Consider the following 12,235-nt stretch of genomic DNA (forward strand, 5'->3'; position numbering starts at 1 on the left):
CAGGCTGGCCAACATGGTGAAACCCTGTCTCCTAAAAATACAAAAATTAGCCAGGCGTGGAGGCAGACGCCTGTAATCCCAGTTACTCGGGAGGTTGAGGCAGGAGAATCGCTTGAACCCGGGAGGTGGAGGTTGCAGTGAGCCGAGATTGTGCCATTGCACTCCAGCCTGGGGGACAAGAAAGAGATTTTGTCTCAAAAAAAAAAAAAAAAAAAAAAAAAAAATTTGAGGGTAGGGAACAGTTCTTTCACATTTTGGCAGCATGCAAAAACAATGTGGGCCTGAAACATATTACATTCGTATTGAATAACTATTCAACACAACATACTGAAACATATCATTAGTTAGGTGCTTAAAATAGGTGTGATTATCAGTATAACTAGAACTACAGCCTTTTTTTCTAATATTTCACTTTAAAAATTAAGCAACTTTTTTTTTTTTTTTTTTTTTTTTTGGTGACAGTTTTGCTCCATTACCCAGGCTGGAGTGCAGTGGTGCCATCTCGGGTCACTGCAGCCTTGACCTCCCAGGCTCAATCCATTCTCTTGCCTCAGCCTCCCAAGTAACTGGGATTACAGCCGCACACCACCATGCCCGGCTAATTTTTGTTGCGTAGAGTTGGGGGGGTCTTACCATGTTGCCCAGGCTGGTATCAAACTCCTGACCTCAAGTAATCCTCCTGCCTCAGCCTCCCAAATTGTTGGGGTTACAGGCATGAGGCAGTGAACCCTCACACCCGGCCAATATTTACTTTTTGAATTAATAACACATTCACATGAAGCTATTCAGTGAAGTCTCCCTCCCTCTCCTGTTCTCATGCACATGCTTCCCGTTGCTCTCCACAGGTAACACTTATTCGTTTTTCTTTCATCTTTCCAAAGACTTTTTTGAAAAAACGAATATATCGGGAGGCTGAGGCAGGAGAATGGCGTGAAAACCCGGGAGGTGGAGCTTGCAGTGAGCCAAGATCGCACCGCTGCACTCCAGCCTGGGCGACAGAGCAAGGCTCCGTCTCAAAACAAACAAACAACAACAACAACAAAACCGGAATATATAAGCCAATACATGTTATACTTAAACAAGGAAAACCATCAAATATCCAGGGATCTTTTCCGAAGCTTGTATTTAAAAAGAAAATAAAATCAATCATATTTTGCCCCAGATGCTCAAGATGACCCACCTATCTTAGGCTCATGACCTTCAAGCCGGAAGTGTCCTAGCGCGGGAAAAGGTGAACCGGAAGGGCTGACAGGCGCTAGAGGCGCGCTTCACTGAGGTAACTCGGAGCAGTCAAAAGCGTGTAGTTGGGCTGTTTAGGAAGCAGCCCTAATCTTTTCACCCTGGGTCCACTTACGGGTTTGCCCTGCACCTCCACCTGCCTAACCTACCCTTCCTTGCTCTCATTGCCAAGGGTCTGCTTTGGCCTGGAGCCTCCTGACTTTTGGGCTGTGTCTAGAATCTTCCGCGCTCCCTACCCAGGAGAAGCAGCCACCCTCAGGCCTCCATCCGGATCTCTGCTTGGGCAGGATTGAGACTGTGGGTGAGTCATGAGGGTCTTGTCTGTTCATCGTGGAGAAGCGCCTTCTGTACATGTGCCTTGCGTGGTGGTGGTTTTTGTTTTAAACCTCATGTTTGCCTTATGAATGCAATGTAGTAATGTCGATTGTTCTTGTGCAAATTTTCAAACAACTCTGACGGCTCAGAGTTGGCAACATTTGGAACTGTTATTGGTGAATCTCGAGTTTTTCCTTGGTGAACCTTACTTTGCAGAATGTTTTAAGTATAGTGCGAAAGTTCTAGTGCAGTTGCAGAAGTGTGTAAATTCCCAAGGACATTTCTCAATTTTTTTCTTCATTCTGCTGGTAATTTTGTTTCCCCCAAAGTGCCTTGCACGAGCAAATTTAAATGGAATCTCACTGGGAATGAGATGACTGCCATGCTAATACTGATAATGCTGAATTATAAATATAAATTATTTGGTCGGGGCGGTGGCTCACGCCTGTAGTCCCAGCACTTTGGGAGGCCGAGGTGGGCAGATCTCCTGAGGTCAGGAGTTTGAGACCAGCCTGGTCAACATGGCAAAGCACCGGCTCTACTAAAAATACAAAAATTAGCCAGGCGAGGTGGCGGGCACCTGTAATCCCAGCTCCTCAGGAGGTTGAGGCAGGAAAATCGCTTGAACCCGGGAGGCGGAGGTTGCAGTGAGCTGAGATCACACCACTGCACTCCAGCCTGGGCGACAGAGCGAGACTCTGTCTAAAAAATAAAATAAAATAAATTACTCATGTCATTGCTGCAATCTTCCACTTCACTTTGGTTTGAAAATAAGTGACAACCCTTAAGTCAGTTATGGGAACCTTTACGGTCACTGCACTTCTTTTAGAAAGAAAATGTGAAGATTCCACGGAGTCTTCTGTTTACATTGAGATCCTCGAACTGGTGATTATTGGTTATTTTGCTTTAGTTGTGATAAATTCCAATGGCTGTCTTTGTATTATACCTTGAAGAAAAAACCTATACTGACATACCCCAACCTGAAAATCAGCAAATACTCTGTGGGTGGAGTTTCCTCTGTAGTCCTTCACTGGTGTCTTTTCTCAGCCATTTCTTCGGCCAATTTGAGTCTTTACAACCCTCCCTGGTTTCAGGGTTGTCTTGGGGTAGTTGTTTAGTTTTGGAAAATTAGATTCCCCATTTTGCTGATTTATAAAATGTGTTAATGCAGCTTGAGAAAACGTTTTAATTTCCATACGACTTCATATCGTAGTGTCAGGAAGGAAGCGAATGACAGATTTTAAAATTCCGAGTGTCCACTAGGCGGCAGCATAGTGTTTTTAGTTTCTTTCGCTCTGGCCGTGTATCCCGTAATAACTGTACAGGTGCGGCGATAGTGTTATTCTAATAGCAATAGATATCATATGTGGAATGCTTATTACACGCCAGGGGCTGGAGATTATCTCATTTAATCCTAAGAAAACAAACCCCAAACCCTGTACCGTAGGTATTCCCAGTATTCTCCTTACACAGAAAACCATGGGAAATAGATTAAATAACAATGCAAGGCTGATTACACAGCCGACAAGTGGTGGAGCTAGAATTGAAACCCAGGTGCTTAACCACCACTTCATGCTAACTAAATTAAAGTTATTGCAAGTTTGACCAAATTGTGAAGGATGCTATAAGATGAGAAGTCTGATGGTGTGTTTTCTGAAGGAGGTGAAAAGTGGGCACTGTTATTTATATAGTGTACCTCAAGACAGTTGGAGGTACACCATTTCCAAAACGCAGTATTTCCTAAATTGTGTTCTGGGGAGCACTAGTCCTGTGAGATGCTTCAATAAAAAAAGTTTTCTGTGGCCAGAAATACTCTTGGAATTCATTTAAGGGCTCTAAAATGTCCTGCGGTAAAGGAACTTGTTTAACCTAACTTTTTTGAATGTTCTTAAACTTCTCTGATTACAGCCGACATTAAGAGTCAATACTTACCTTTACTATATGAGTAAATACTTACACATGAGTCAATACTTACCTTTACCATAAGCAGTGTACACTTATGTTTTTTATTTTATTTTTTACTAGTCCAGCCTTTCCTTTAAAAAAAATTCTGGTCAAGACCCATTCTATTGATTTTTTTGACTCATGAATGAGTCACAGTCTACAGTTTTACTGCACTAGACCATGGGGTCCTCTTTTTTTGTGCTGTGCTTATTAATGGAACACACTTTGGGAAACTGTGTTAGGTCTATAGTTGAAATAAGTCATTGATGCAATGGTAAATGTCTTTGTTGATGGATTATGTTCTTTTATCAGCCCTGGTAACAGTTGAATGAGAACAGTGGTGGGGATTGTGTGTGTGTGTGTGTGTGTGTGTGTGTGTGTGTGTGTGTGTGTTTGAGACAGGATGTGGCTCTGTTGCCCAGGCTGGAGTGCAGTGGCGTAGTGTTGGCTTACTGCAACCTCCACTTCCTGGGCTCAAGTGATTCTCCCACCTCAGCCTCCTGAATAGCTGGGACTACAGGAGCACACTACCGCAAGTGTATACTTTTTGTTTTTGTGTTTTGGTAGAGATAGGATTTCACCATGTTGCTCAGTCTGGTCTTGAGCTCCTGAGCTCAAGCAATTGCACTGCCTCAGCTTCCCAAAGTGCTGGGATTGCAGGCATGAGCCACCACACCTGTCTGAGAATGGTGTTTTTTTAATTGGAAATTATTCTTTACAATCAGTTTAGGCCACTAATGAAGGAAGAACATATAACAATTTTGTAGATTAGAATTTTCCAAAGTATGTTCTTTGGAATACACGTTCCCCAGAATACTGGCTTGTCTTCTGAATTATGAAAAAAAGTGTTTCATGGTCAAGGTAAACTTGGGAAATATGGATTAAAGTTAAACAGGCTCTAACAAAGCTAATGGGACTGCTTATCTCTGAAATGGGTAGTGTATGGGATTTCCCAGATTTATTTGACTGTGGAACCTTTTTTTAGAAATGTATCTTGTGGGCCTTGTGCCCCTTAGAACATACTTTGGGAAATAATCATGTAGCTAATTAAGGCAGAAATGTTTTTGTTGTAATGCACATTTAGGTGAAAATTTTTATTGTAAATTATTCATGTCATTTTCCTAATTCATTTATTTGCTAATGTTGACATGACAGAGAAACACATCGGAAGTCATTCAGCTTTCTTAATTTCTTGATGACCTATGGAAATTTTCTGTTAGTAACAAGAAAAACCTTTATGAGATTTTCTGGCACTGATTAATTTCATATAAAACTAAAACTTATTTTCAGTTAAGTTTAATGAGCAGTATATTTGTAGCTGTGTTGGAATCAACTTTTATTAAGCTATTTGGCAATTCTTGTTTCATATTTTTAAAAAATGGAGTTTAGTTAAAAGTTGTAAGTGTTTTATAAAATCCTTAAAGGAATTTTCCTAAGTTTTATTTATAAGGTGGCCAAAATTAGTGTTTATGTACTTGATCCAAAGGTCTCTAGTATATTGCCTTAGATTGTTTGAATTTACAGTACATTTAGTAGCTTATTTTATGTTATGGTTTCATAATGATCTTTGTGGACAGAATATCCAATTCTCTCAATCTCTTCACACATATCATAGAGTTAATGTTTTGTTTATTTCTAAATTTCTAAAATTTATATATATAATCTTCCCTTTGTTTCTTAAAACAAGGAACAATTTGGTAAAGATTTTAGTATGAATAGAGAATGTTTTACTCATAATAGTGTAAATATTTTAAGAAACTAAAAGTGGTTTTTGTAATTTTATGTAATTTATATCAATTTAATAAAGTGTTTATCAAGTATTCACTATGCTCTCAAGGTTTTTCCCTACTTGGAGGTTAATAAGCCTTCTTCAAACATGAAGCAGTTAATGAAAAAGTAACATTATTTATGGGCAGTATTATAAATGGATAAAATAAAGTGCAAAATTATGTGGAATAGACAATAACAGAATGGGGCAATATACACAATAAAGTGCTAACCATATGATCTGACAGTAAGTATAGTTCAGAAAAGGAGAAATTGGTGTGAATGGGATTTGTAAGAAAATCTTCACAGAGGAGATGGAATTTGATCTGATTTTAAAATATGTTTAAACAGAGAATATGTGGCAAGGCATTTGGTATAATAGAGCAGAATATGTGATGGTATTAGTTCAGCCTCCTTAACATGACATAAAAGACCCCCTAAGACTTGCCTGCTTCTCAAGCCTCATCTCATCTTCTTTCAGCCTTACCTGTTAGACTTCAATCTCCCTATGCTACTTTTAGTTCTTCATTTAAAATGATGTTTCTTCCATCTGTGCCTTTACTTATGCTGTTTTTCCCTCTAAAATACTGTTATCTAATTTTTCATTTTACTAATGTCTTGTCTTTTAAGATTTTAAGTCTCAGCCCAGAAGTCCCCTTCCTCAGGCTGACTGGCCTTCCCAAGCCACCCCTGATTTTCTCATACTGGGTGTCCATCTTCACACATGATCACATTGTATTTATCTTTCTACTAGAGTTCCTTGAGAAAAAGGTGTCTGCGTTTATTTTTTGTTGAGACAGGGTCTCATTCTGTCACACAGGCTGGAGTGTATTGGTGCGATCATAGCTAGTTGTAGCCTCTACCTCCCTGGCTCAAGCCATCCTCCCACCTCAGCCTCCTGAGTAGCTGAGACTACAGGTGTGCACCACCATGCCCAGGTAATTTTTCTGTTTTTTGTAGAGACGTGGGTCTCACTATGTTGTCTAGGCTGATCTCGAACTCTTGGCCTCAAGCGATCCTCCTGCCTTAGCCGCCCAAAGTGCTGGGATTACAGAACTGAGCCAACACCTCCAGCCTGGATGTCTGTATTTTTAAAAAAATCAATTACATTTTGAATATAGAAGAGACTAATAAACATTTGTCAAATGAACAAATACATCTTTCTTTGTTTCCTTTATTTACTTACATTAATATTTTCAGGATTTAAGTTTCTTCTTAGTTCTGGTATTTTGAAATTTATTTAACAAGGTCAGGTTTACACTTGATTTTATAATTGATCTCTTTGGAAACTCAGTGATTTTTGTATTTTGGCCCTTTCACCTTATCCTTCACTGTACTCACTAAGAAAGAGAGGAGTATTATTCTCTTTTTTTCCCCTAAGGCTAAGCGTTCAATCTTTATATTTCTAAAACTCCTTCCCTATTAACTGTTTTTGGAATTATAGGTAGCCTAAAATCTAGTCTCCATAGGTTAATTAGATCAGAATTTGACAGCTAGAATTGCACTAGATATTATCTTATCTAATTTGCTGTTGAAATTATGACTATTTTTGCAATGGGATAGTATGTTTAAAAATTAACAATACAAAAATTAAACTTAGTTTAGCATTCTTATTTTAGAGATAAAGTGAATAAGGCTTGGGCACCGTGACTTTGAACTCTTTGAACACTTATAGCACCCTTTTTTGTTTATCTACCATGTCTTTTATATTATGCCTGGTGTTACCATGCCTTGAGTTAAACTTATTTGTATATGTGCTTTATCAATTTTTCTAGATTTTAAATACCTGGAGATTAAGATTAACTTGGCCAAGCACAGTAGCTCATACCTGTAATCCTAGCACTTTGGGAGGCTGAGGTGGGAGGACCGCTTGAGCCCAGACTAGCCTGGGCAAACATAGTGAGACTCTGTCTCTACAAAAAGTACAAAAATTAGCTGGATGTTGTGGCATGTGTCTGCAGTCCCAGCTACTTGGGAGGCTGAGGTGGGAGGATCTCATGAGCTCAGGAGGTCGGAGCCACAGTGAGCTGTGATCACACCACTGCACTCCAGCCTTCATGACAGAGCGAGACCCTGTCTCAAAAAAAAAAAAAAAAAAAGATTTGTACCATCAAATTTGTACCATCTGTAGTTCCTTAAACAGAAAGATTTATTGAATTACATCATTGTTATTCTTTATTGCCTGTATATGAGAAGTCTAATTAATTTTTTAAAATCCGTATATGGATACTCTTCCTTTATTGCTCTTCTCTAGGTCTTTCTAGCTTTGTAATATCCTTCTAAAAGTTTATCTATCACAGTTATAGGGAACACTTTGATTGTATATGCTACCTTCTTTGATTCATGGTTTTCAAGTATCCTTCTCTTGCCTTTTCCAAAGGATATGAGTGATGTATTCAATTCAGTGTAATATGCAATGCAACAAAAATTAATTTAGTTCCTACCTTTTTAAATTATTATATCTGGCAGTATGAGAATACAAATGTGTGTAAGACTTGGTCATTGGTCAAGGAATTTGCAATATAATGGATAAGGCAACTTTTGCTATTACAAGATAGAATCTGATGAGTGTAAATGTAATCAGTTCCAGCTTGGCACTTGTGCTATGTGGGACATAAAAGATCTTTTAGTTCTTTACCTTAGGAAATGTAATAGTTATAATTCTATTGGGTTTTAAAAGGTCCTGATGGAGTTAAGGAGATTCTCAATGAATCTTGTAGCAATCTAAGATCATATAATTCATGTTTATATGTTTTTAGATCATATTTTGATTTTTCTGAATCTTTTTTACTCTACACATACACGAGCTTGTGTATTATTAATGGGTATAATTTTGCACACAAAGGTTCACTTTTTGTGACAAATGCCATCCATATTTTACATTTACATACTAAATTAATAATTACATATGAAGGAGGTAGGCTTATTGGACTAATTTGCCATTCTTTTCAAGTTATAAGAGTATTCACAAGAATAAAAGACCATATGATGAAACTAAATTATGTGATATTTAAGAAAAAAGCAACTTGAAACTTATGGTTCTTTGCCAAAATTTTTTTTGTGAAAAATATTTTAGTTACTGAAAAATCAAAAATTTTTTTTATATTTGTAAATATAAAAAAGACAATTGTGTTTATATTCTTTGAATGTTTTAGCTAATGTCAAAGCCTACTGGTTGTTATTATGTGAAATGATAGTGTGAAATTGATGCTGTTATAGTATAACAATAAGGACGTGACTCATGTATTTTATGTACACATGCATTCAACTGTAGTGACAAATGGCTTCATGCTGTGTGATTAAATGCATATTAGCGTTTGCCCTAGGCATTTGGTTATTACCGTCTTTACTTCATTACATTACCACACTGTATGGCCATATAATTTATAAGATAATACACATCACTTTGTTGCTGATAGGAATTATTCTGTTTTATGGATGGTGTCCTTTAATTTTGCCTTTCATGGATTATAAAATTGGTTAATATCCGCTGAAGTGAATCACTGGAGAAGCAAATAAAGATGTTGGCCTCAGGTCACAGTGTCATTTGTGATACTGGCAAAATCTTACAGGCTCATTTATCCCTGTACATGATTGATAACAGCATGGGTTAAATGGAGAAAGCTTTGCTTCCATTAAAGGATCATCATGAATGAAGACCTCCCACTTAAAAGTCAGGCATGATAAGAAGACAAGAGACTATCTACAGGTCAAATTAAATAACTTAAATAATTTAAGTAGAATGACAGTGTAATTTGTCCATTCTGTGTTATTACTCTGACCCCTATGAGGATTATAGGCTAACTTTCTTTCCACTGTAGAGTATTTAAGATGTAATTTTTAAATAAATACTTCCAAAGACATAAAAGCCTTTATATCCTTAAATTGTGAAAAATATAGATTTTTATTATGTACTTTTGAAAAAAAGCATTTAAAAAAGCTTGTAATACTTATATAAAAATCAATAATATGATGAATGCTGAGATAATGCTTTAAGCATTTTATAATATATTGGCCTTACTTTAAAATATATTTTAATGAAATATTTATTAATAAGTGTTATAAAAATAAATAATATATTTATTATATATTATAGTTTTATAATAAATACTTGAGTATTTTAAATAACAGATTTATTATTATAAATTACTATAAATAAATGAACTATTTACAAAAGTTCGTTAGTAACTATTTGATGCCAAATGTTAAAAATAAAGATTCAGTCAGCATTTTTAATGGCAACCCTTCTATATGGAATCGCTGAGTTTATTCAAATTGTGGTTCAGGATAGGGGAAGGCATATGCATTTTTAGATATTTCTGTAATAAAAGCAGTACTGAAATGTGAGAATATTTTGATCTGTTAAAAGTAAAATATGGATGAAGCTTCAAATTAAATATTACATGTCTTTTTAAAATTACAAAAACAGCATGTTTTATACATATAACCATTCACATTTCTTCACTGGTTTCTGAACCCTTATGTAAAGCCAGGTCTTTACATATGTTACCTTAATTTAATCATCATATCCTGTGAAATAAGTATCATTATCCCTGGTATTATAGATGAGGATACTGAAACCCAGAGAAGTCACACAGCTAGTAAGAGAAGATAGAATTTTAATCTGTATCTGTTGTGGATTCTGTTATAGGAGTCTACAAAAATGCGTATTTCCTTTTCAAAAGCACATAACAAAAATCTGTACTTTACCACAAAACTTCAAAACTGGTGTACTTCTGCCAGGCATGGTGGCTAACACCTGTAATCCTAGCACTTTGGGAGGCCAAGTCAGGAGGATTGCTTGAGCCCAGGAGTTTGAGACCAGCCTGGGTAACATAGTGAGAGCCTGTCTCTACAAAAAATAAAAAATTTGCTGGGTGTGGTGACACACGCCTACAGTCCCAGCTACTTGGGAGGCTGAGGTGGCAGGGTCACTTGAGCCCTGGAGGTCAAGGCTTCAGTGAGCTGTGATCACGTCACTGCACTCCAACCTGGGTGACAGAGTGAGATCCTGTGTCGAAAAAACAAAATCAAAATAAAAGAAAAGCTGGTGCATTTCTCACCTTGTCAAGCTGTCTATAACAGCACTGTAAAACTTTTTTTGACAGTGATCCACTGTAAGAAATATATTTTACATTGTAATCTGGTATACTTATATATATTTACATTTACATAAAATTTTTTTTTTTTTTTTTTTTTTTTTTTTTTTTTTTTTTTTTTTTTTTTTTTTTTTTTTTTTTTTTTTTTTTTTTTTTTTTTTTTTTTTTTTTTTTTTTGTTTTTTTTTTTTTTTTTTTTTTTTTTTTTTTTTTTTTTTTTTTTTTTTTTTTTTTTTTTTTTTTTTTTTTTTTTTTTTTTTTTTTTTTTTTTTTTTTTTTTTTTTTTTTTTTTTTTTTTTTTTTTTTTTTTTTTTTTTTTTTTTTTTTTTTTTTTTTTTTTTTTTTTTTTTTTTTTTTTTTTTTTTTTTTTTTTTTTTTTTTTTTTTTTTTTTTTTTTTTTTTTTTTTTTTTTTTTTTTTTTTTTTTGAAACAATTTTTTTTTTTTTTTTTTTTTTTTTTTTTTTTTTTTTTTTTTTTTTTTTTTTTTTTTTTTTTTTTTTTTGGAAAAAAATTAAAAAAAAAAACAAAAATTAAAGAAACGTTGGTGCATTTATCACCGACTGGTCAAGCTGTCTTTTATTTTTTGTTAAACTTTTTTTTTTTGACAGTGATTCCCACTGTAAGAAATATATTTTACATTGTAATCTGGTATACTTATATATATTTACATTTACATAAAATTGAAACAGGAGTTTTATAAAACTTACCATATGTGAGGAGATTGCTGATCTATTCTAATTTAATCTACACTGTTCTGTTCTTTTTTTTTTTCTGAGATGGAGTCTTGCTCTGTCATCCAGACTGGAGTGCAGTGGCACTATCTCAGCTCACTGCAACCTCTGCCTCCCAGGTTCAAGCGATTGATTCTCCTGCCTCAGCCTCCCAAGTAGCTGGGATTATAGGCGCCCGCCACCACACCCGTCTAATTTTTAGTAGAGATGGGGTTTCACCATGTTGGCCAGGCTGGTCTCGAACTCCTGACCTCAAATGATCCACCTGCCTTGGCCTCCCAAAGTGCTGGGATTACAGGCATGAGCCACCGTGCCCTGCCTGTTCTGTTCTATCATTATAAGAAACTAAACTGATTTCATGTATCTTAGTCTAAGGGGTCTGTACCAACTTAAAACATATACATAAAATTTATCCCTCCATTATAGAAGTTATTTATACTCCTTACAGAAAAGGAGAATGAAGAGGACAAAATCATTTATACTTCTCTAAAAATAAAGTTTGCTAAGAAAAAGAGACTTCTGCCATTTCTTCCTTTTCAGAGCAATTACTTCAAACTATTTTAGCTGATTCTTTAGACATTTACTTCCATATCTTTAAATAGTATGTTTGTAATTGATACTTCTTAATTTTCCCGTTTTACACATTATCTAATGACTTCCCATAATGGAAAATAAGGACTTAGCTTTCTTTTGTCTTTTGCTCGAACTTCTCCTTCTTTACATCCTCCATAAATAGTTGTAGCATACTCTTGATTATATCAGCAGAGTAATAATGTCATCAATAAATGTGGTTCACAGCTGAACCATTGTAATATTCTGTAATTATTTTTCCTTACCATCTTGGATTGTCTTATTTTTCTCTATTGCTTTCTTTTTTCTTTCTTTCTTTCTTTCTTTTTTTTTTTTTTTTTTTTTTTGAGACAGAGTTTCACTCTTGTCCAGGCTGGAGTGCAATGGCGTGATCTTGGCTCACCACAACCTCTGCCTCCTGGGTTCAAGCTATTCTCCTGCCTCAGCCTCCCAAGTAGCTGGGATTACAGGCATGCGCTACCACACCCAGCTAATTTTGTATTTTTTAGTAGAGATGGGGTTTCTCTGTGTTGGTCAGGCTGGTCTCGAACTCCTGACCTCTGGTGATCCG

At 35.7% G+C, this 12,235-nt stretch overlaps 1 protein-coding gene across 1 annotated transcript in view; it reads left to right on the plus strand.

Annotated features, from left to right (window-relative positions):
• Positions 1-1,271: 1,271 nt before the first annotated feature.
• The window catches only part of CCDC73 (coiled-coil domain containing 73), a 167,872-nt gene continuing 156,908 nt past the window's right edge, over positions 1,272-12,235 (plus strand). The window contains exon 1 of the mRNA XM_050759024.1: positions 1,272-1,540. The gene's annotated coding sequence lies outside the window, so the exon portion shown is untranslated. The remainder of the gene's footprint in view (positions 1,541-12,235) is intronic.

This window comes from Macaca thibetana, chromosome 14, assembly GCF_024542745.1.
Source record: "Macaca thibetana thibetana isolate TM-01 chromosome 14, ASM2454274v1, whole genome shotgun sequence".
Taxonomy (NCBI): Eukaryota; Metazoa; Chordata; class Mammalia; order Primates; family Cercopithecidae; genus Macaca; species Macaca thibetana.